The 25,786-nt window shown below is 49.0% G+C and overlaps 1 protein-coding gene across 2 annotated transcripts in view; it reads left to right on the forward strand.

The window, feature by feature from the left end:
- Nucleotides 1-295: 295 nt before the first annotated feature.
- The window catches only part of VWA7 (von Willebrand factor A domain containing 7), a 255,716-nt gene continuing 230,225 nt past the window's right edge, over nt 296-25,786 (forward strand). The window contains exon 1 of one of the 2 annotated variants that reach the window (XM_069635146.1): nt 296-540. The gene's annotated coding sequence lies outside the window, so the exon portion shown is untranslated. Of the gene's footprint in view, nt 541-1,671; nt 1,951-25,786 lie in introns of those variants that run through there. The other variant, XM_069635145.1, reaches the window with a different exon arrangement.

Raw genomic sequence — 25,786 nt, forward strand, 5'->3', positions numbered from 1 at the left:
GTGACTTAACTGCTTCCTGTGCCACTGCGGGCTGGTCCTGCGGGTGTCAACACAGGCGCGTCTAAACCATCGTTTTGGAATGGAGCAATTCTGTAAGGGGGTCTGATTAGCAGACCTCCTCCCCCAGCAACATAATTACCCACGTCATTGTATGTAAATAAAATGTTTTAAAAACCGTGGATTTCCCCGCGCTTGCCCGATTGCCATGTTGTGACACTGCCAGTGATCGTTTCCTTGGTAACGCTATGATCGGGGATGGGAATATTCCCTGCAGAGCTGCCCTGCCCCGCTCGAATAGGTGCTCTCTGAGCAGAGGCGGTGCCACTTACACCCAACCTGTGTTGGCACCTGCTGGCACAGGCTGGGAAGACCATGTGTTCAGGGTGTCAGACTCGGGAGAGCCCCGAGGGTCTCCTGCGAGTTCCCTCCACCTGGCCCCTCCGACGCGCTGATGGACTCCCCGCCCCCTGCCCGTGCCAGGGACAGAGGAATGCGCTTGCTGCCTCCAGGCGCTTCAGACAGTGACGCACGCTGTGCCAGGTAATCCCGTCTGGCCATGCTTTATAAGTAGAAGTTGGCTAGTAAAGACAGCCGGGCCTGTCCCGCCAGGGGCCAAGAGGGGCGTGGCTGCCTTCCCTCGGGGGGGGGGGGGGGGTTCAAAGGTGTGGGGCGTTTCTAAAAGGCGGTGTAATTCCAATCCGAAGCCGAGCCTAAAGGTGGCAGCGCAGGTGAGTGCAGGCTTGCGGCACACGGTCGCTGTGACTGTCCCCGCCCCAGCCCTACTGGCCTTTCAGAATCACACATGCAGACCGTGGTTCTGTAACTCTCCTCCCGTGGGTTAATCATTTGCATTTTTAAAGCGCTCACACAGCCCGGGGGCATCGAGGCGCTGCGGGGCCTGCTCGAGAGTTACCGGAAGAATACAAGTTGCTGCAAATACGACCCCTCCCCTTAGAACTGTTCTTTTTATAATCAATTGTAATTAGGTACTGAAGCGCACTTGAATTCAACAAAGACTGCAAATCCCAGAATGCATTTGTTAAGTGCTCATTGCAGCATCTGGGTTTCATTTAATGTTGATTTATAAAGTGTCGGGCGTAGTACATAGAATGCTTACGAACTGTTATGTTTAAATATTTTATAATGGCTAATAGTGTGTTGGTGTTCACACTTCCTGACACGTTGTGATGTTCTAATCAAGAAAATCTGCATTATCTCACTGCCCCTCTGCAGCATTTTGGATCTGTGGGTCTCTGCGTGACGTGGTGCTTTGAGATGTAGATAGCGCTTTGGCGAAAGCGCTATGCAACGCTCAATTACACACATCCTCATCATCCCACCCGAAGTTGGTGCTCACTTGCCCACCTCGGGGGGATGAGAGACTGAGTTGGCTTTGCCGGGATTCGATCCCGCAGTGAGCGCTTAACCCGGCTGAGCTATTTTACTGAAATGCTGCAATCGGAGTCTTTTTAGTGTGCTGTTATGCTTCTATTGTAGAGCCGTTTAAGGTGGGTGCCCGCGTGGATATATCTGGCGCCTGACTCCCAGAGATGTGCAGAGGAGCTGCCACCCCATACCCGCACCTCACGCCCTCAGCTGGTGCCAGTCTGGAGATGCCTGCCAGGGCAGGCGTGTATGGTCGTCCGTTTCGGGGAGTCTGGGGGTCCCTGTGTGCAGTGCGTGCAGGAGCCCCGCCGCCCGGCCCCTGCGTGGGCAGCCCCTGGGGTGCGCTGGGCGCTGGCAGCTGGCGCCCGGCCCAGGGGGTGCCCGGTGCCAGCCCAGCGCATTAATTATAAACGCTGACTGCAGCCCCGCGTGGCACCGGCTGCGCCTGCACTGCTCCTGCCTATTAATAGGGAGGTGGCAGCACCCAGCGCCCTGCTTCCTCAGCGGCGGCGGCAAGGAGCCCGACCCCGGTGCCCACAGGGCCTCGCTGTGCCGGGCAGGCAGGTGAGACTCTCCGGTGGCTGGCGTCTTCTGCACGCCTGCCTGCCACGCATTTCTGCCTGTCGGTGTCTGCCTAGCAGTCTGTGTTTACTTCCTGTCTGCGTGTCTGTCAGTCGGTATTTCTGCCTGCCCTTCCATCTGCGCCCTGCCTGTGTCTGCCTCACTAACGCCAGCCTGCATTTTAATGGGTCGCCACCTTGGGCTGTGTTTTTCTCTGCGCTTCCCTCCCTGCATTTCTCTCTGCCTCTGGCTTGCCACAGATAGGTGTGATAGGTGTGTGCCTCCCTCCTTCTCTGCATTTCTCCCTGCCCCTGGCCTCCCCAGAGAGGTGTGATAGGTATGTGCCCCCTGCCTCTTGCTTTCCCAGAGAGTTGTGATAGGTCTGTGCCTCCCCCCCTCCCTGGATTTCTCATTGCCTCTGGCTTGCCACAGATAGGTGTGATAGGAGTGTGCCTCCCCCCTCTCTGCATTTCTCCCTGCCCCTGGCCTCCCCAGAGAGGTGTGATAGGAGTGTGCCCCCTGCCTCTTGCTTTCCCAGAGAGTTGTGATAGGTCTGTGCCTACCCCCCTCCCTGGATTTCTCCCTGCCTCTGGCTTGCTACAGAGAGGTGTGATAGGTCATCACCTCCCTTCCTGCATTTCTCCCTGCCTCTGGTTTTCCCACAGAGGTGTGATATGTCTGCATCTCTCTGTCTGCATTTCTCCCTGTCTCTGGCTTGTCCCGGAGAGGTGTGATAGGTCTGTGTCTCCCTCCCTGCCTGCATTTCTCCCTGCCTCAGACTTGCCCCACCGAGAGAGGTGTGATAGGTCTGCATCTCCGTCCCTGCCTGCATTTTTCTCTGCCTCTGGCTTGCCCCACCCAGAGAGGTGTGATAGGTCTGCATCTCCGTCCCTGCCTGCATTTTTCTCTGCCTCTGGCTTGCCCCACCCAGAGAGGTGTGATAGGTCTGCATCTCCGTCCCTGCCTGCATTTTTCTCTGCCTCTGGCTTGCCCCAGAGAAGTGTGATAGGTCTGCGTCACCCTCCCTGTCTGCATTTCTCCCTGCCTCAGGCTTGCTCCACCCAGAGAGGTGTGATAGGTCTGCATCTCCGTCCCTGCCTGCATTTTTCTCTGCCTCTGGCTTGCCCCAGAGAGGTGTGATAGGTCTGTGCCTTCCTCCATGCCTGCATTTATCCCTGGCTCTGGCTTGCCCCCAGATAGGTGTGATAGGTTTGTGCCTCCCTCCATCCCATCATTTCTCCCTGCCTCTAGATTGCCCCAGAGGGGTGTGATAGGTTAGTGCCTCCCTCTCTGCATCCTCCCTGCCTCTGGCTTGCTCCAGAGAGGTGTGATAGGCTTGTGTCTCCGTCCCTGCCTGCATTTCTCCCTGTCTCAGGCTTGCCCTGGAGAGGTGTGATAGCTCTGCGTCTCCCTCCCTCCCTGTATGCATTTCTCCCTGCCTCGGGCTTGCCCCAGAGAGGTGTGATAGGTCTGTGTCTCCCTCTCTGCCCACCTTTCCCCCAGCTTCTGGCTTGGCTCAGAGAGGTGTGATATGTGTGTGCTTCCCTCCCTCACTGCCTGCATTTCTCCCTGCCTCTGGTTTGGCGGTAGAGAGGTGTGATAGGTTTGTGTCTCCCCCCCTGCCTGCATTTCTCCCTGCCTCAGGCTTCCCCCGGAGAGGTGTGATAGCTCTGTGTCTCCCTCCCTCCCTGCATTTCTCCCTGCCTCTAGATTGACGCAGAGAAGTGTGATAAATCAGCGCCTTCTCGATGCCTGCATTTCTCCCTGCCTCTGGCTTGCCCCAGAGAAGTGTGATAGGTTTGTGTCTCCCTTCCTGCCTGTATTTCCCCCTGCCTCGGGCTTGCCCTGGAGAGGTGTGATAGGTCGGTGTCTCCCTCTCTGCCTCCTTTTCTCCCTGCCTCTGGCTTGGCCCAGAGAGGTGTGCTAGGTCTGGGCCTCCCTCCCTTTTTGCATTACTCCCTGCCTCTGGCTTGCTCCAGAGAGGCGTGATGGGTGTGTGCCTCCCTCCTTGCTTGCATTTCTCCCTGCCTCTGGCTTGCCCCAGAGAAGTGTGATAGGTTTGTGTCTCCCTCCCTGCCTGAATTTCTCCCTGCCTCTGGCTTGCCCCAGAGAGGTGTGATAGGTTTGTGTCTCCCTCCCTGCCTGAATTTCTCCCTGCCTCAGGCTTGCCCCGGAGAGGTGTGATAGCTCTGCGCCTCCCTCCCTCCTTGCATTTCTCCCTGCCTCTGGCTTGCCCCAGAGAGGTGTGATAGGTTTGTGTCTCCCTCCCTGCCTGAATTTCTCCCTGCCTCTGGTTTGCCCCAGAGAGGTGTGATAGGTCTGTGTCTCCCTCGCTGCCTCCATTTCTCCCTGCCTCTGGCTTGGCCCAGAGAGGTGTGATAGGTTTGCGCCTCCCTCCCTGCCTGCATTTCTCCCTGCCTCAGGCTTGCCCCAGAGAGGTGTGATAGGTCTGTGTCTCCCTCTCTGTCTCCTTTTCTCCCTGCCTCTGGCTTGCCCCAGAGAGGTGTGATAGCTCTACATCTCCCTCCCTGCATTTCCCCTGCCTCTGGCTCGCCCCAGAGAAGTGTGATAGGTCAGCGCCTTCCTCCATGCCTGCATTTCTCCCTGCCCCTGGCTTGCCCCAGAGAAGTGTGATAGGTTTGTGTCTCCCTCCCTGCCTGAATTTCTCCCTGCCTCTGGCTTGCCCCAGAGAGGTGTGATAGGTTTGTGTCTCCCTCCCTGCCTGAATTTCTCCCTGCCTAAGGCTTGCCCCGGAGAGGTGTGATAGCTCTGCGCCTCCCTCCCTCCCTGCATTTCTCCCTGCCTCTGGCTTGCCCCAGAGAGGTGTGATAGGTTTGTGTCTCCCTCCCTGCCTGAATTTCTCCCTGCCTCTGGCTTGCCCACAGAGGTGTGATAGCTCTGCGTCTCCCTTCCTCCCTGTCTGCATTTCTCCCTGCCTCTGGCTTGCCCGGAGAGGTGTGATAGGTCTGTGTCTCCCTTTCTGCCTCCTTTTCTCCCTGCCTCTGGCTTGCCCCAGAGAGGTGTGATAGCTCTACATCACCCTCCCTCCCTGCATTTCTCCCTACATCTGGCTCGCCCCAGAGAAGTGTGATAGGTCAGCGCCTTCCTCGATGCCTGCATTTCTCCCTGCCTCTGGCTTGGCCTAGAGTGGTGTGATAGGTTTGTGTCTCCGTACCTGCCTGCATTTCTCCCTGCCTCAGGCTTCCCCCAGAGAGGTGTGATAGCTCTGTGTCTCCCTCCCTCCCTCCCTGCATTTTTCCCTGCCTCTAGATTGCCACAGAGAAGTGTGATAGGTCAGCGCCTCCCTCGATGCCTGCATTTCTCCCCGTTTCTGGCTTGCCCGGAGAGGTGTGATGGCTCTGCATCTCCTTCCCTGCCTGCATTTCTCCCTACCTCTAGATTGCCGCAGAGAGGTGTGATAGCTCTGCGTCTCCCTTCCTCCCTGTCTGCATTTATCCCTGCCTCTGGCTTGCCCGGAGAGGTGTGATAGGTCTGTGTCTCCCTCTCTGCCTCCTTTTCTCCCTTCCTCTGGCTTGCCCCAGAGAGGTGTGATAGCTCTGCGTCTCCCTCCCTGCCTGCATTTCTCCCTGCCTCTAGATTGCCGCAGAGAGGTGTGATAGGTCAGCGCCTTCCTCCATGCCTGCATTTCTCCCTACCTCTTGCTCGCCCCAGAGAGTTGTGATAGGCGTGCGACTCTCTTGCTCACTCCAGGATGATGAGTGCTTTGTAATATGAATGCCGCCTCCTGTGTCTTGAGACCTCTGGCCTGGCGCCCTGCCAGGCTTGATCCTAACACGCACAATCCAAATGATGGCACTGCAGAGAGAACAGTAGAGACGAAGGCTGCACATTAAACGCCTTTCATTTTATCCAGTGGCCCTGGCGAGGCCATAAACCACAAGATCAGAGGTCGTCACCAAGGCCACACCCTGGGAGTCTTGTCTTGTAAGTCGCTGGAATGCAAGCTTTATTTTTTCGGTTGCACTTTCGGGCAATGTGCCTGCTCGTAGGGCAGGCCCACAAAGCTGGGGCACAGATGGGAATTAAACACAAGTTTCAGAATTGAACGAAAACAAGCACTGGCAAAGCCCACAGCTTTGACTTGTGTGCAGGCGCGGGACAGGCACTCCCGTAATGGCACCACAGAGCCATGCGACGATAAGCCCTGGAAGAAGCTGCGAGTACTTGGACACATGTCGATGCCTGCCAACAGCCTGTACACAAATCCACACCGTTGCCTTTACTAATGCTTGTTAACAAAACTTCAGTGCAAGGAACAAGTGCAAGGACATGCATATTGCTTAATAATCAAGTGGCTGAAGGAACACTTGGGTATGTCTCGTTTTCTTTACACCAAAGGCTCATTTACCACAGCAGTTAAGCCATTAACTCTAAGAAGGTTGCATCAAAGTAACACTGGCAGGCCCTATACTGTAAAAAAAAAGTCTACTGTTACTGCATGAAAGAGCAAACTCAAAGGGCCCAGAAGGATGGGTTATGGGCAGGGAATGTGTGGGTGGGAATAGCCCAAGGGATTAGCATCCCCCTGGTGGTCAGTGGGTGGGTTATACTCAAAGATCGCCCAAAGGCTATGTGTTCCTCTCCCCACCCAATCTCCCTAACACCTGTACTCAGTTACAATAGTTCTGGCTTATTTTTATTTTATTTATTTATTTTTTACTTATTGTATTGCAATTGGTTTAATCAAACCTTTACAATTTACAGAAAAGAGAGACAAATACATGAATCAGTTACATCAGAATAAGGGAGGAGAAAAAAACAAGTAATAACAAAACGATTTTAAAGAAAAAATAAGAAAAAAGATTAAAAGAGAACAATTCTACAAATCAGTTCGCTCAAATCCATTCAGTAATTCTTCAAAATTCATTTAAATTCATTCTTAAACTAGAAATTCTATATTCAACAGTTCGTAATATAAACATATATAATAAGGTTAAAAACCATATTATGAATTCTAAACAGCAGAATGAAAAGGTACAATCGCAGATTGAGAGTTAGCCAGGAGAAAAAAAACATCCATATATTCTTTGGTTGTAATAGTACCCTCGCCCATCTTAATGCCCTTCAAAATGCCCGAAAGCGCCAGCCCTTCACGAGCATGTTGTGTATTAAGGCAGTGTCTCCATACTGTGTGGACGGGAGAGTGGGCTGAAGAGTTTATTAAAGTACCCAGCTAAACTTGCCTTTAATCTTCCAGTGCCACACAATCCATGATGGGGTGTCTCGCAGTTTCATCTTCAGCCTCACAGAACCTACCGTTACTTTCTTTCAATGATATTTGGTTCCTTCGAATTCATATCTGCTTTGTTGGCGGGATATTCCATCTCGGCCTTAATAAAATCCCACGATAATACCGATTTGGGGACAAGAGTAGTATTTTAGAACGAGATCCTCCTATCTTATGTTCATGGTTCAAATGGCTCGTTGAGCTTCATGCATGGAATTGTTCCGTAGTCCAGTCATGATCCAACAGGCGCTTTTTTAGTTAGCATTGGATTGTCAGTCAAGGTTTCCAAGTTAGAATCAACATTGTGAAGGATAACTTCAGTTATTTTTAAATTCGAGCGGGAATGTACTACACTCTAAGTTATTACCTCTCGGCTTATAAAAGGTGTCTGGCAGCTTCGTTGGAAAAGCCTTAGGAAGACCAAGGATCCGTCTCCAAACACTACCCTCTATTTTAATCAGCGTATTTCCGATCGAACTAAGGCACAGTTTGAAACCATATGTTAATTTAGGTAAAATTTTACCCTAAGAAAACATCAATGCCGGTTTTAACAAAAACCTAGCAAATTTTAGGTCTATTTGTTGGATTTGGGATTCCGAAAGCTTTGCTTTATGTATAAAATTAGGTTTATAGTGACTTTCTCGAATGCCATATTTTTGAAATGCAATTTTCTCGACACAATTTAGCAGAATTTTTTTAAAAACATTTTTTTTGTTTTATTTTTGAAGTGGGAGGATCCCCCCAAAGCCCCGTTTTTTTTAATTGACACTTTTTTTTACTAACGAAACAAAAAAACATATAAAAAAAAACAATTTTTTTAGCCATTTTATTTTCAACAAAATTGCATTTCGTAAATATGTTTTCGAAAAATTCACCGGATACCATAAGATTAGTTAGAAGGGTTTTTGTACCCATATGTGAACCAAATGAAAAGCCCAAGTACATACGGCTGGTGGAAATGCTTACAGCAGCTCCTTCAATATGCCACGTTGGATGTAGACTTTTACGTACCACCTTAGTGAATGAGACAAATTTCGTTTTATTCGGGTTTATAATTAGAGCATTTTGTTTAGCGTATATGGCAAAAGTATCTATAAGCCATTGCAGACCCACTCTCGTAAAATCAAATAGCAGAAAATCATCTGCATACGCTAGCCATATGGTCTTCTTTTGGCCAACTCTCGGTCCTAATAGCCCTTTGTTCATCAGGTAGACAGCCACGTCAGATAAGTATTGATTAAAAATCCAGGGCGCGAGGACACAACCCTGTCTAACCCCTCGATGACATTGCACCCTATCCGACATGTCCCCCTGCTGACTAAGTCACACCTGGATTCCACAATTCTTATATACCCCTTCAATAACTCTCAAGAGGCCTAAAGGCAAACCCAGCCAGCCAATAAACACCACAGTTTATTACATTTAACGGCATCAAATGCGGCCGAGAGGTCGAGTGAGGCCATAAATATTGGTCCCCTCTCCTTAATCCATGCATCTTCCTGAAGGCATTTGAGGATCAACCCGTTCACATTAGTTGAGTGCCCCCTACGGAACCCCGTCTGCAATATATTAAGCGGGTGGTATTGCTTTTCCATTCTAATAGGTGCGTTAATAGGAATGCCGAGAAGATTTTACAATCAGCATCTATCAGCGCAATTGGCTGGAAGTTTTTAGGATCCAACCTACTCCCGCACTTAAAAATAGGTACTACATGTGCAATACATGATAATGGGGTAATTCCTGTTTTGAGAATATCCCTACAGTCATAGTACAAGAGATTTGCCCAGGGAATAGGGTCTGACTTAAAAGTGTTATTTGTAAGGCCATTGGGGCCTGCCGCCCGAGATCTTTTAGTATTTTTAATTAGACCCACTACAAGATTAATATCTAAAGGGGGGTCCCATCTCTCAAAAACAAAGTTTTTCCAACAAACCCCCCCCCTCGGCTTCTATACTTGATACAGGCCCAAATCTATTTTTAAAGAATACAAACCAATCCTCCGAGATCGAAATTCAATTGTAAGACTAGATAGTTTGGGTCCTGACCATTTGCCAGAGACCAAAAGGAGCTGACTTGAGCCTTAATTAGAATGACCCAGCATAGCTTTAGCGTCATGTTGTAATAGCTGGTTATTTATAACTTTGCAGAAGTTTCTGTATTTTTGTTTGATTTGCCCGATACTCATTTTTTGAGAAGTCTCATCTAGTTTAGATTTCCTAATACTCTGCGGCTCTCTCCTCATGGTAGTTTTTGCATGTGCAACCTCTTGATTGAAACAGTGAGTCAGTCAAATATTCAGCCCACATCTCTTTGCACCCAAACGAATATCGAGGATCACAGATCCATACAATTTCTGGATTCCATATGCATTATTCAGCTTCCAGTCCATGGTAGTAGTGTTTAAGGAGACCCGTAAATTGTGGCTTAGTGCTTCAATATTTCTAGACGCCCAACTCATTGCATTACCCGACCTTGTTGCAGCCAACTTAGTTTGAGCTCTAAATTCTCCAGTAGTTACCGCAATATCAAAGGACACAGTCGATAAGGAGTGGTCAAAACAAGTGCATTTATTCCTTAGGTAGTTGTCAAGAAAAATATAGTCAAGCATAGAAGAAGTCTTTCCCTGATGCCACGTATGTCAGGCCGTTGCCCCAATAGTAAGGTTTTGTGACCCCACCAGGGGCAAGAGCCCAACGCTACCCAATCCCACATACCAGATTTTACCAATTTTCCTTTTAGATGAGATTCCCCTTTGATTCATATCCACATCACAAGTTTCCCATGGTGGATTCTCAAAATCACATTCTGAATTTAAATCGCCAGCAACGATGATCCCTCCCCTCTCATGCGTCAACATCCACTCATTTATTACATTACACACCTTTGCTACAAAAGCCTCAGCCGGAGATATACCAGTATGCCAATATATATTAACTATCAGTAGCCTAGTGACTCCGTCCCTTGAGGAGAGGTCTAGCCATAAGACCCCAAATGGAAGGCCCTCTAGGGTAATCCCATCCAGGCCCAACTTGTTTGCAATCGCAATAATTAGGCCTCCAGAAGGTCTCCCCCGATTTTAGTTTTAGCATATTGATCATATATCCTATATCCGTCTAATATTGTGAGGAAGTCAGCCACGTCTCCTGTAAGAAAATAATACTGGCCTCTCTTAAGTTAACGAGGCAGCTAGGCTTACCAAAAAGATGCTGGTGGCCTCTGGTATTCCATGACTTCAAAGACAATTTAATGTCTTTATTACCCCCAAAGAGGGATACCTTCTCTTTATGGGACCAATTTCTGCCACAAGGTAGAGATTACAGCGGCCCAGTCGATGTCTTTGACCGATCCCTTCCCAAGCTCGATACTGTCTTCACTCCTCCCCTTATCGTTCCAATTACCTCAAGGTATCTCCACATGAGTCTGTTCTCTTTGTGAGCAAAGGGAGTCACCCTCCCTCGATGCCCTTTTCTCAATTTCAAAACCCATATTCCACAGTATCTCTTTTTGTGTAAGGATGAGTTCTTTAACCAAGGGGGAATCAAGGGTCATGTCAAAGAAATTTCTGTCCAAAAAGGACACTCTAGAGATTTCTCTAGAGTGCACTAGCGCCAGAGCTGGGATTTCTGCAAATGTTGACAAGATGTTTGGCCTATTTAGACAGATCTTTTCATCAGGGCCCAATAGACTTCTTATTCTGATCAAATTTACTGATTCCCCTGCCTCTGTCTTGGTCATCGTAGAGGTGTTTATTCCTTTCACTTTGTTTCCTCCCAGCAGACCAGCCTTTTCCTGTTCCCCAGTACTTATACCACCTCCCCTGATCTGGTTCGGGGGTCTTTGTAGCCTGTTCAGCAGATCTTTTATGCCCGAGGCAATACCAGGGTAGACCGTTGCTGGGGGCATATCGTGCACCCGAGGTTTGCCCTTACCATGACCCCTTTTCAGTCAATTCTTTCACCGCCTCTGAATAGAGTGGTTTAGTCACTGATGTAGAAGCCCCCTCTGCAGGTCCCCAGATGGAAGCGGGAGCAGCTTTGTTCCCGGACTCCAAATAAGTGGCGTGGGAGCCACTTTACCTGTGTCCCAATGACTCTCAGGGGTAACAGATTTCTCTAAACCACATAATCCAACCAACATTGTTGGCCCCAAAGGGTTAGTGCATCGGTTTGATGTAATTACCCCCTTTCTACCCGTCAGTGCAAGATTCTTAGATTTTCCCAGACCGCAGCCCAATCCCAGTCTTATTTGCTAGTTACCATTCTCTTCTCTTTGCAGGTTGGGTTGTAGGCCCTTGGAGGGGCATCCTGGGTTAATCAACTGTGATTCTCTCCCACCCACCGACCCAGTGAGTGTTATTATCAACATAGTGATCACTGCCGATTATATTGGTTTGTACTGTCGTGCCCACAGATAATGGTTTCATAGTTGCAGCCCCCCGCCCATTTGGAGTTACCCCAATTGGTTTCTGTTTAGTTCTAAACAGCACAGTATGAGTGGTTTTGGCTGCTAAAACACGCTGTCTTTTTATCATTAACTTCCGCCTAATTTGTCTCCCTTTTTTCTGAGGGATTTGGTTATCGCGTCGGGGCGCGTCATCGTTATCGCCATCCACCCTAGCTCTCACATCAAACAGAGGCTTAGCGACACTATTACATGCCTGAGCATCACAGCTCTCGTTATCCTGTGTTGCGGGTTTCCTCCCCATAGAAGATAGCCTCAATTGTTCGACCTCTACATTGTATACAACAGAATTGTTATTTTCAACAGGTACATTTTCAAAATCTGCCAAATCGGAAATCTCAATTATCTCTGAGCTGCTCCTAACCATTATGGGATTTATTTGATGGTCTACTCCCTCCTCCTTGGCCGTAATAGGGGCTGTAGTTCATGGCCTAGGTCTCAATTCTGAACCAATATAAACAAATTTGCTGTTGACCTCAGCCAACAGCACTGAGCCAATGCAATCAACCTTAGTATTAATCTCCATCATCACTGGCTGTGTTGATTTGAATTCAGCCCAAATATTATCATAGAGTTCTACAAATGAGCTCAGCACAGCATTTAGTGCAGACACGGTAGGATGAGAGAGTCGTATCCTCTCGTCCACTTCTTGCAGCGTATGATGTCATTTCGAGGGCTCACGGTTTGCCCTCGGGTCATCCAAGGTGACATTACGAACTTCCATATTGTCCTGCAAGTTGTTTCTCGTGTCCATTTCCATTTCTTCCAGGATATTCGTAAGAGCAGAAGGTCTTTCATGAGCCGATGCATCACATGTCTGCTGCATTACACATCCAGTAATCCCATCCGTTTGATCATTGTCCAGGGCATTATCTGCACATTCTATGATGCTGATATCCGTAATATCATTGTGACCCCCCAAAAAATCATTTTTGATCATGGCAGAATGGTCTAGCATTGCATTCCCTTGGATTACTTGCGGGAGTTTAAGTTCAGTGCTGGTTGTTCTGGTTTTTACTATATAATGGTCCATAAATCGTTGACCCGATATAGGTCTCAAGACCTTTGATCCTCTTGGGGTGATAGGTAGGAGTTTAGGAGGTAAGATCAGAGTGTCATTAGTTGGTATTAGTTCTTGAGTAGCATGAACTATAACTTTCCGAATTGGTACCGCGTTAAATCGATCGTCCATTTTGAAAGTTAATTGGGGGACTTGTTGGATATGCTCAGCTAATTCCCCCTGGTCAGCCCCCAGTGGCTTTTCCGCGATGTTGCTTATACGAAAAAGTCTGCATAGTGAGGTCGATACCGTGGGTTGAATATGCTGTTTTTTTGGTACCTTTACAGTCCCCCCTTTCTTCAGGCTTCAGCAACTCCTGGGCTTGGGTATTGTCAGATGTGGCTTTTATAGCCATTTGGCTTCATAAGCCAGATCGCATAGTTGGTGTTATGTCTTGAGGTTTGTGGGCGAGGTATTTGTCACATAATGTTTATGTTTCCCAGATCAAAGGTTGCGGTGGTCCACCGCTCCCCGCAGCCTCTGGAAATGTGCCCAAACACCCAGCAACACGACACAGATCAAAGGACTCGCCCCCCCCCCGGACTATCCCACAGTCTCTGTGTCATTTAGACGGTAAGACAAGTGTGATAGAGAAATATAGTTCTTTCTCCTTACCCTCCCAATAAAGTTCCACAAGCTGAGCGTATCAGCGTATCAGTGATGGCCAAGCTTAGCTTAAGAGGCTAATGAAGTAAACCATGCTTTAGCATGTAGTTTAAACAAGAGACAATTACTGAAGAAAGTCCCTTCAATACGATTTGGTATGATGCTGCGATCCAAAACTCCAAAGGTGCCGCGGGCACCCGGTAACACAGTAACACACTGTGCACACTGCGCGCTGCGCCTGTCGCACCGTGTGCAGTGAAAAGAAAGGAATACCAAAGCATCGAATTATAAGCAACGAAATGCCATTCCATCGAATTATAAGCAACCAAATGCCATTCCATCGAATTATAAGCAACAAAATGCCATTCCATCGAATTATAAGCAACCAAATGCCATTCCATCGAATTATAAGCAACCAAATGCCATTCCATCGAATTATAAGCAACCAAATGCCATTCCATCGAATTATAAGCAACGAAATGCCATTCCATCGAATGACCATTTCGTTGTATATAATTCGATGGTGGTATCGAAATGTAAGTATTACATTTTTTTTAGGTAATACATTTTTTAGGGTTAGGGTGGGGGCTAGGGTTAGATTAGGGTTAGGGGGTAGGGTTGGGGCTAGGGTTAGATTAGGGTTAGGGGGTAGGGTTGGGGCTAGGGTTAGATTAAGGGTTAGGGGGTAGGGTTGGGGCTAGGATTAGATTAAGGGTTAGATTAGGGTTAGGGGTAGGGTTGGGGGCTAGGATTAGATTAAGGGTTAGATTAGGTTAGGGTGGGGGCTAGGGTTAGATTAAGGGTTAGATTAGGTTAGGGTGGGGGCTAGGGTTAGATTAAAGGTTCGATTAGGGTTAGGGGGTAGGGTTAGATTGGGGTCAGGGTTTGGGTTAGGGTTTAGGTTAGGGCTAGGGTTAGATTAAGGGTTACAGTAGGGTTTAGGTTAGTGTTAGGGTTAGGGGGGTGGGCGTGAGGGTTGGAGGGGGATCGGGGGTGCAACCCCCCCCCCAATATACAGAAAAACTTTAAAACGGTATAAAGAGCTGGCCAGTGCTGAAATTTCAGCACTGGACAGCGCTGTGTAACGTTGTAAAGTTACAAAGAAAAAGCATGGAAATGCTACTTTCTACATGTAAAAGTGCATTTCCATTGAAACCAGTCCATGTATATTGTCGATGGACTGGTTTCGATGGAATTGCACTTTTACATGTAAAATATAGGTTGTGGGTGCTTTTGCATTAGACGGTTTGTATTCAATGCTTTTGTTTGTCCATCCTATTTTTTCGACGTGATCACTATAAACCGCAGTAACAACGTAGAAAGCAGGGTCACGAAGCAGCCACAGCCAGTCACATAAACACACTGCGCACACCGCATGCTCCGCGTGTCTGTTTTTTTTTATGTCCTTCCTCCAGACCGCGACGTGTGCTGTGAAAAGAAAGGAAGGACTAGCTTATTCACGTCCAACAGTATTGTAGTTCCCAAAGCTTGCAGTAACAACGTAGAAAGAAGGGTCACAAAGCAGCCACAGCCAGTCACAGTAACACACTGTGCAGTGTTCCAGTTTATATGTGGCGCTAAGGCACCACTTAATAGCCAAAACTATAAACAAACGCAGCACTGGATAGCCTTCGTACACATGGCAAGGGGGAACCTTGATGACTCTGTGCTTACCATACACAACCAACTTCAAGACATGCAGATGCCTTACCTGGTCCCGGCCACCACATTTTTGGAACACACAGACTAGCACCAAAGCCCGTGCACATCATCAATTGAGCACTCAGCACCCCTGAAATCACGGGGTCTGCAGCAGCCTTGCTGGATACACACTGTCACCTCAGGCATCTATGACACAGATGCATCTGGGATAAACTAAATCTACACCATCATTCGGGCATAGATGGCCCTCCACGCCCTCTGCCTGAATGATGACAAGACCACAATCCTCCTGGTTGGTTCACCTACCAACTTAAATAAACTCAGCCCAAATTACACCAGTATTAACATAGATGGGACCAACATACCTATCGCCAAAGATGTAAAAAATCTAGGTTTTTACCTCAACACCAACTCCAATCTAACCAAACAAGTGAACATGACTGCCTCAGCCGCCGCCTACACAGGCAAGCTGATCAGGGCGTGTAGACCTTTATTGTCAGCCAACAACTGCCTTATTCTAGCCAGAGCACTCATACAGTCCAGACTGGATTACTGTAATGGTCTCTACCTAGGTGCCAATAAGTCCATACTCAACAAAGTGCAGGTACTGCAGAACAATGCGCTCAGAGCCGCCTTAAACATGCCCAGAAGAGGATACATCTCAGCAACCAGAAAGCTCTGCATACAAGAAAAGATCGACCTGAAAACTCTCTGCCTTACCTACAAAGGGCTAAACACCACCTAGCCCCACCTTATCTCACTGACCGATCCACACTGAGAACCTCCACTCGCACTACAAGATCCACCAACACCTCTTGCCTAGTGCTACCTAGATACAACCTAAAAAGAGCAGGTGGTTCCAGCTTCCCGGTCATGGCCAACCAACGTTGAAACACACTCCCACCAGACATCAAATCCATCCATGTATTTGCAGAATTCAGGAGTAGTGTCATCTCCAGGCTACTTAATAAGAATTAACCCCATTTTTCTCTCACTTATGCATCCCTGACTACTCAGCAAATGTAACCTCCCGTCCATGTATGCATGTATCTACTCTTTGCTCCTGACTGAATTCATGCTTGTACTATGTGTATTAACTGAATTATTGCCTTGTACCATTTGCCATATGTACTATGCGTTTGATCTGTAACATGTAACCGTACTCTTATTCACTAGCGCCCAGATACCCTTGTGTCAGGTGCACTATACAAGTAAAATAAACAAACAAAACAAACCTCCGTTATGGATTTTCCACCCAGGTGCAGGGCAGTTGTCTAGGGTAAAACCTGTTCGCCTGCCCTGCCTTCTCACCAAGGTGGCCCCCGCTACCACCATGCAGACGCTCTAAACCTCCCTGCCATTGTATGCCCTACCCCCAACCTCTCCACCTACATGCTAGAAACTTTAATGCACACTGTCTGTGGCCATCACTATTTAATATAGCTTAAATGTTGCTTCTGGCCTGTTTCTCATTTGATTGGTCGCTGCAGTCAATGTTGTGTTTTATTGGTCGCCAGCTAACCTATGGTGTATATGTATGTGTATGGGATTTATATTTCAAGGTGGGAAGTAGCAGAGTAGCGGGTGCACCCAGGGAGTTACAGGTAAGGGTGTGGCTGAGTAGCTGCGATGGATAGGAGGAGCAAGAAAAGGGGGAACCCCAGGGAAGAGAGGATTAGGGTTCAATGGAGAGATTGGTGAGGTGATCTTTTGAAGAATATGGACTTCAGATCCGATGAACGAACAAGGGGTCCATTCTTACCTGCATTGATAACTTGTTCTAGCGGTAACAGGAAAAGTCCTGCTTCCTGTCCCCTCCCTCCCCCTTGCAGGTCTAGGATGGCCATGTTGTGGCTTCTGGTAGTGCGCTGGCCTCTGGAGATGGTGAGTTGCTTGGCCATGTTGTGGCTTCTGGTCGTGCTCTGGCCTCTGGAGATGGTCAGTTGTTTGGGCCATGTTGCAGCTCCTGGTAGTGCTCTGGCCTCTGGAGATGGTGAGTTGCTTGGGCCATGTTGCGGCTTCTGGTCATGCTCTGGCCTCGAGATGATGAATTGCTTGGGCCATGTTGTGGCTTCTGGTCGTGCTCTGGCTTCTGGAGATGGTGAGTTACTTGGGCATGTTGCGGCTTCTGGTAGTGCTCTGGCCTCTGGAGATGGTGAGTTACTTGGGCCATGTTGCGGCTTCTGGTAGTGCGCTGGCCTCTGGAGATGGTGAGTTGCTTGGGCCATGTTGCAGCGTCTCGTAGTGTGCTGGCCTCTGGAGATGGCGAGTTGCTTGGGCCATGTTGCGGCCTCTGGTAGTGCGCTGGCCTCTGGAGATGGTGAGTTGCTTGGGCCATGTTGCGGCTTCTGGTAGTGCGCTGGCCTCTGGAGATGGTGACTTGCTTGTGCCATGTTGCGGCTTCTGGTAGTGCGCTGGCCTCTGGAGATGGTGAGTTGCTTGGGCCATGTTGCGGCTTCTGGTTGTGCGCTGGCCTCTGGAGATGGTGAGTTGCTTGGGCCATGCTGCGGCTTCTGGTAGTGTGCTGGCCTCTGGAGATGGTGAGTGCTTAGGCCATGTTGCGGCTTCTGGTAGTGTGCTGGCTTCTAGAGATGTTGAGTTGCTTGGGCCATGTTGTGGCTTCTGGTCGTTCGCTGGACTCTGGAGATGGTGAGTTGCTTGGGCCATGTTGCGGCTTCTGGTTGTGTGCTGGCCTCTGGAGATGGTGAGTTGCTTAGGCCATGTTGCGGCTTCTGGTAGTGTGCTGGCTTCTGGAGATGTTGAGTTGCTTGGGCCATGTTGCTGCTTCTCGTAGTGCGCTGGCCTCTGGAGATGGTGAGTTGCTTGGGCCATGTTGCAGCTTCTCGTAGTGCGCTGGCCTCTGGAGATGGTGAGTTGCTTGGGCCATGTTGTGGCTTCTGGTCGTGCGCTGGCCTCTGGAGATGGTGAGTTGCTTGGGCCATGTTGTGGCTTCTGGTAGTGCGCTGGCCTCTGGAGATGGTGAGTTGCTTGGGCCATGCTGCGGCTTTTGCTCGTGCGCTGGCCTCTGGCCTCTGGAGATGTTGAGTTGCTTGGGCCATGTTGTGGCTTCTGGTCGTGCTGTGGCCTCTGGAGATGGTGAGTTGCTTGGGCCATGTTGCAGCTTCTGGTCGTGCTCTGGCCTCTAGAGATGGTGAGTTGCTTGGGCCATGTTGCGGCTTTTGCCCGTGCGCTGGCCTCTGGCCTCTGGAGATGGTGTGTTGCTTGGGCCATGTTGCGGCTTCTGGTCATGCTCTGGCCTCTGGAGATGGTGAGTTGCTTGGACCATGTTGCAGCTTCTGGTTGTGCTCTGGCCTCTAGAGATGGTGAGTTGCTTGGGCCATGTTGCGGCTTTTGGCCGTGCCCTGGCCTCTGGAGATGGTGAGTTGCTTGGGCCATGTTGCGGCTTCTGGCCGTGCCCTGGCCACTGGAGATGGTGAGTTGCTTGGGCCATGTTGCGGCTCCTGGTAGTGTGCTGGCCTCTGGAGATGGTGAGTTGCTTGGGCCAGGTTGCGGCTTCTGGTAGTGCGCTGTCCTCTGGAGATGGTGAGTTGCTTGGGCCATGTTGCAGCTTCGGGTCGTGCGCTGGCCTCTGGAGATGATGAGTTGCTTGGGCCATGTTGTGGCTTCTGGTAGTGCGCTGGCCTCTGGAGATGGTGAGTTGCTTGGATACATAGACTGGTGGTTTTTTTTGGTTGTGGCTGCTCTGTAGGTGATGCAGGCTGTCTTGAATATGATGCTTGCTTTCTGGGGAGGAGGGGGAGATGGTGTGCTTGAATTTCCTTAGTCCAGCGATGAGGCGTGTTGCAGCTAGCTGGCCATATTGCAGAGTAGCCAAAGTGGTATTGGTGACTCTTATGAGTAGGGAGTTGCCACTGTCTAGGTGGGAGATGACCCGGGCTTGGACAATGTTTCTGAAACTTAGGGCAGGGATGAAAGGCTTGACTTTGCGGAGGAGTACAAGCTGGTACCCTGCTACTTGGGTCGTCTTGGAAATGTGTGTTTTGAATAACAGGGCAAAGTTGCTGGTGAAGCTGGCAGTTCGTATACTGGACGAGAGTTGAGAAATGAATCCCTCGAGCTTCAGGTCAGTCAGCCAATTCTGGACTTGAGTGTGCTTGGTGATGGGGCTTCCTAGTAGAATTAATTCAATCTTTGTATGTTTGATCTTCAGGTAGGCTCGTGAGATCCAGGCACAGATGAGGGACAGACGATGCTTGAGGTGATCGATCTCGTTGCTGCAACTGATCTTTCACTAGAGGTGCATGTCATCTGTATATTGCTGTACCTTGATATCTGTGTTGGTGGGGAGTTTTCTCAGAGATTCAATGAAGAGGTTGAAGGTGGCAGTGGACAGGATGGACCCTTGTGGAACTCTACAGTTTACTGGGGAGCACTTGGATCTGTCGGGCCAATATGAAAGAGTCGATCTTTGCTGGAGAGGTAGGCGATGGACCACTACAGGACTATTCTGTCGAAGCCCATGCAACCGGCAAAGGTGTTGGGGATGGATTGATCGATATCAAAGGAGGCAGAGAGGTTGAGTATGACAAGTAAGCAGGGTAGTCTCCTATATCCGGAATGTGTAGAGTGCCATCAATCCCTTGAATTATTTATTTGCTGCATTGCCGGGGCTTTGTGGTCCAGTAAGAGATTGTGCTGAGCGATCCTTTTGTGTGACTGGGTGACAGCGGTCTTCTCAATCGCTTGTAGAGGAAGGGTAAATGCCAGAGGCCCAATAACTGGCAAGGCCATATGGGTTGAGTGCGAGTTTCTTCAGCAGGGGTAGATCTGCTTGTTTCCAGGACACCTGGGGCGTTGCCTTGTGTGAGGGATGAATTGATGATGCTGTGTGAGTGCTTAACCTGTGATGGCCTTCACAATGGTGCATGTCATCTTTGTAGGTACTGGGTTTGAGGATTGCAGGAGTGTTGGTCAGATCTTCTAGTCCTGAATTCAGTCCATCGTGTTACACTGCAGGCTGGTATGGGTGGGTCATACGTGGTGTGTTTCTAGCGGTTGATGGGCCTCATTGTGAGCTTGGCGGTTATTCCAGTGGAATTAAAACGATAATCGTTTACCATTACTACCACTCCAGTTGGCATAATTACTTTTAGATTACAAATGGGGCAACAACAGAGTTAGTCCCAATTTTTTTAATCTATGTGACTTCACAGGGAATTTAGCGGAATTATGGTGAGCAGTATTTCTGCTGCGGTAAATCCTCCAATTTATGGAGGTAAAGTGGAGGAGTTACCTCTAGCCATATTCTGAAGGTAACGCTTCCATTTCACCACTAATATAAGAATTCGGCTGTGCGGTGGTGGTGCTTTCCTTACTACCAAAATAATGGGCAGCAATGGAATGACTGCTACATTTTATCTGCACTGTCCAATACGGAATGAGGCCCAGTACGTTGCCTTATCTTATCCATCTTGGCTGCGAATACTTTGTTGATTGTGTTGAGTTTGTCAGTGAATGGTGGCATTGCAGGCTCTGGCCGGGAGTTGATGCACTAAAGTACTCCACAGTTTGGGAGATCGGTCTGCTCTTTTTTGAAGGCTCCCACGTTGGTTGTTGTGTAGTGGTTTGAGTTGTCTGTGGTGTTGAGTGTCCTGAAGACTGAATGGAGGGTTCTCAGTGTGATGAGGTCTTTTAGTTGGTAAGATTTTCTTCAACACTTTTCTTGTCTGCCTACAGAGCGCTTGCTTTCGATGAGTTCCTGTGTGTACCAAGATGTGGAAGGCTTATGTTTGTTGAGTCAAACTTCCAGTGGTGCATGGGCGTTGGCAGTCCCACATAGGGTGTGGTTGAGTCGCTGTGCTGTGCGTTCCCATTCTCTGAGGGGACACGCGTGTTGTGCTTTATTGGTGTCTACCGGTCTCCATTATAACATATTGGTTTCCACCAGACTATGCTGTGTTTCATCGGTCAGTACTTGCCTTATTGCTTTTTCCTTGTCATTTCATATGAGGTTGCTAACAGCGCTGTTGTATTTACTTCAGCCGGTCAATTTAATACATCGTTTGTCTCTGCAATCTGCACCAACCTTGCTATATTAACCTTGAGTGTTGCCCTCGCTGCTCCCCACTATCACTTCTATGGACCCTAGCATTTAGTCTCCCCCCATCATGCACTTACCCTCATCCTGCTAACCACCCTTCCTCCATCTCTCACCTCAGGACATCAACGCCTACCCTTCTACACTGGGCACCGCTCCACCTTACTCCAACTAATCCCCCACACAATGTTGCGTTTACATGGCACCCGGGTCATTACATCCACACTCACTCAAGTTACTCCTCCCACAACCATTCCAACCTCTATCCCTCTTGCCGTCCCCTGTCACCATTCCCCCTTTTTTGACCCGTTCCTTCTTCCCCTTCCAATCTCACCCTTGGCCTTTGGAATGTTCAATCCCTGTGTAACATGACCTCTTTTCTCTACAATTGTGATTCTCATCTCCCAGAGATCTCTGTAATGGCCCTCTCTCCGAGAGATGGACCCTCCCACTCCTGACACATTCCTTCATTCCTCTCAAAGCAAGAAAAAACTGTGCCGTTGGCGTAACGATCAGCAAAGCCACTTGCAAGGGAGACCACTCTTAGCCTGGAATTCTAGGGCACAGATTTATCTACAATATCAACCTACTTGGTTTACAGGGTGTTTTCCTTTGAGTTCCCGGCTCTCCAAGTGGTGGAATGGCCGCAGCAGCCAAAGCAACCCTCCAGAAGATATGTGCTGCTTCAAAAAGACACAATGAGGGAAGGTCTTTATTATGAAGTTGTGCATAGTGTGAGACAGGCATGGTATCAAGAGATGACACAGGCAAACCTTTATGGCTGGTTGATGGCCAGGATGGAAAAATACCTATCTTGCCCTAACTCTAGGGTGGGAATACTCCCTAATGAAAAGAAAACTAAGGGCAGTCTAAGTCTGCCGTCAAAAGTAAACTACTGTCGGAGTCCACACCTATGCTTGCCCTCACTTCTGCAAAGTAATAGGGTGTGGGGGATTTGGCCAACTTGATAGTGTTCAAATCAAAGTCAATGTGAACATGGAGCTTGTCCACGGCTCCCTTCCCCAAGTTCAAGACACTCAGGGTGAGAAAGTTCCACAAGTTCCCAGGATTCACTTGGCAAAACTCACAGTACCTTTCCTTATCTGGATTAACTTCTTCACAGGGTCTCTCAGGCTCCCCTTGTCTCGGGTGTAGACCCTCCTGATTATCCTTCAATGTACCAATGTTCAAAGTGACTTTCCAAACACAATAGTAAAGTTCACAATAGTTCCATTAGAAAATGTCACTCTTCATTTGTTGCTTGCGGGATTCCCTTCCCCAAGCAAAACCAACTCCTTCTGACTTCCAACTTCAGTATCTGAAATGGTTTGTTCTTGAACTTAGGCCCCCTGGTCGTGGCGCAAGTTGCAGACCGGTCTGGTCCACCCATTAAAGGTCGTGCAACCAGGTGCCTAGCTTTGCATAAATCTCTCATTTTCGTCTTAAGGTGGGGTCTCTTCGGCCTTCCTGGATCGCTCTCCTGCGTGAGGGCCATCCCAATGCACTTCTTCACACTCTTTATTTCATCCACAGTATCTCATTGCCGTTTTGTTCTCACTTCAGTTTCATGTTCAAATCGATTTCTATGTTGCTCACACGTTCCTCGTGCACAGCTCCCCTGCTGCAGCGATGCTTCTTTACCTTCACAGAGACTTTCGAATGCACACACCATTATGCGTGACCACTCTGCTACTTAATATCCTTTCATACGTTCTTTCTCCTTGTTCAGATCTCAGCGGTATCCCACCGGCTTTCGGGAACTAGTGCTCTTTCACTCGCGATGACACCGCTACAAAGTATATAGTCTTTCCCGAACAAGTGCCAGGTTTCTTTCACTTCAGAAATTCACTGATCATGATTTTTGCCACTGCTTCCTTCAGCAGCTTTGCCGCCTGAGTGCAGGGTCTCTCCACATGCCCCTCAGACCCTTCTGGGCCTCCTGCTTTGGCCAGAGGAATAAGCACCTCTCTGGCCACATGGAGTATGGGATTAATACGGGCTACGGCTCCCGTCTGGCAATTCCTCTGGCACTCTGGAGACATGATCTTCTCACTGCGCTTTTCCCTGCTACACTTGGCAGTCTTACAGACTCTCACTCACAGTGGCCTTGGTTTGGGCAGCTCTGACTCAACTTCAAACTCGTTTTATTTACCATACTCGCCAAACGTGTGTGTTCCTTTTACATCCTAGTAACTATGAACCGCCAGCACTTCACGCTTTGCCTTTCGAATTGTGTCACTAATAGAGCAATCATGTGTTAGAATTGCAACTGATGAATTACTTTTAGGCAAAGTGCGAAGTGCTGGCGGTACATAGTTACTAGTATTGTTCTTGGGCCTACCGCAAACCTTCAGGCACACAGCTGCCCTTACATTTACGAAAATTCCAGGCCCCAGCGCAATTGGACACCTTCTAAATCTGCCCTACATTCTATACTCTTTGTTTTATATCCATCTGAGTAGTTAACAGGCTGCAGGTGGGCATAGTTGAAATCAATTGCCTGACCTTGCCTGGCCTTGTTAGTGGCACATGTCCATTGAGGAAGTTGGTTTGCCTTGATCTGCAACTTCCTCGTCCCAGTATCATAGTGGCGGTTCTCATGGGAAATCTGCACTCCTCTTGACTTACTCTTCTTCGTCTCAGTCTTTGGATAGTGTTTGTGGAAAGGAGGAGTGTGTGCTTGAACATACCCTATAAAGACTGAGGAGGGGTTGGAAAGGTCACTATCAAGAAACAGGGATACCATGTCTCACCCTCGGGAATTCCCTCTCCAATCTCTGAGGACCCTCTACCCAGGTGATCTTCCCTAGCTTGTCCACCGTCGGGGTTGGGATCCAAAAGCGTTGGCCCGCTCCTGGCCACCTGTGTAGAAGTTCCCCGGGGAGTAGGTTGGGAAGGCCTTTAGGTTTTTCACAATAGGTAGTAACTACAACATTTTTACAGGGTAGTAAATAATTAATATTACTTTGCAAATAGTTCTCTTGGCCTGCACCTGAGACAGTCTTAAATAGTTAGAAGTCCTGCTCAGGTGTGGGTCATCCGAGCCATTAGACTACCCATCAGAGTTCTGTGCCTCTGCTCTGAGCTCCTCTTTGTCATCCCAGTACTCAAGGCATTATGGGACTTGGAGTCCCCAATGTCTTGTTTCCTGTTTTCGGCACATGCCTCAATTTTAAAATAGGCCATTAATATTGTGGGATTATTAGGGAAGTTAGTTAGAGGGTTTCCACAGTTTGCTTGACCTGGCCCCCCCACCCCTCAATGTGATCCTCCCACAGGACACGACCACCAGAGTCAGGATTATGAATCGTCTGCCTTTCCTGGCCACATGAGGAGGGAGCCCGGCCAGGGTTTCTGGGATGAGCAGCTCTGATTCATCATAAAATATTTGCCACTGCTTCAACCTCAGGCGCGTTGCTGGGTACACCTCTCCCTTGGTCAGCGGATAGGTCACCGGTCCTAGAGATTCAGCAGGATTCCCCTTATGGTCATCCAAATGAAACCTATCGCAAAACCTCCCAGAAGGTGGAGGAGGCATCGGGCCCCGGCACGCCTTGAAAGCCTCTAGTGCAGTAGATCCAGAAAAGGGGACAGTTCTGCATTTCAATGTGGCCCTTACCGACCCCATCCTCTCACTGTGACAAGCCTCTTTTACAGCCAGCGGTAGACGAGGAATTGGCAAAAGGATATATGCTGGCACCCTCGGCCCAGTATTCCTATTACAGCATCAAACACCCGAGAGCCTGATAGTGCAGGCAGCTACAGCGAATGGGTAGTTGGCATCCATCTTCCTTTCTGAATTTGCTGCGAGGTAAGAAAACAAAATGGAGGCGAAAACTAAGGCGATTTTTACATCAGGGAGTATGGCCCTGACGGCCATCAATACTTCCTGTGATGCGACGGACTGCACAGGGAAGTCAATGAGCTCTGCGTCGGTGAATGATCGATTCTGTGGGATGAGAATGTCTGCGTTCACCCCAGACATGCAGGCCAAGCTTCTGAACATGCCCTTTGACTGCACCAACCTCTGTGGCACCAACGCGGATGGGTCTATTGAAACATGTCAACAGTGTAAGGCCACCACAAAGTCCCTCTGGATGACAGTGCAGCAAACCATGCCCTGAACTGCCTCTGGGGCTTCTTTGTCCAGGAGTCAGGGCTTTGAAGTCTGTGGCCCATTGGAGATGCTCAAAGGTTAGTTGTACAAAGGCTGAAGAGGAGCAATGTCAATCCATGGCCCCAGTGCCCTTAGCGCCATCCTTAGCTAAGACTCTTTGCCGTCCCCTTTTCCCAGATGATTTTCCTTATCGGGGCCACATCTCCACGCGTGTTCGACAGTGGGAAGCCACTATGTCAGATGCTTGGGTGTTGCAGTTGGCGAGGGGAGCATACAGCGTGCCCTTCTTCAGAAAGCCCCCATATCCTCCATTGTTGACCACCCCTCAAGCACCGCACCAAGCATTCTTGTTCTCTGAGCGGCCGGGCACTGGAGAATGAGGCCATGCGGCATGATGTGTTCTACTTATGGTGGAGAACGACACATCTGGGATCGTAGATCTGGACTATCTAAGGTGACAGCAACAAGCTACACTATGCTCCTTGCTGAGTGGTTCCGAGAACAGCTGGCGTGGTGGGGTATCTATCAAGATGAGGAAGCTGTCGGAGGAGGATCCATAGAAGGGGCATTACATGGTAAGTAATTGTCCCTTTCAGAAGGTACACAAGTCTCAAAGAACGCAGTTAC

Source organism: Ambystoma mexicanum, chromosome 13, assembly GCF_040938575.1.
Source record: "Ambystoma mexicanum isolate Mex_15411 chromosome 13, UKY_AmexF1_1, whole genome shotgun sequence".
In the NCBI taxonomy this organism is placed as follows: domain Eukaryota; kingdom Metazoa; phylum Chordata; class Amphibia; order Caudata; family Ambystomatidae; genus Ambystoma; species Ambystoma mexicanum.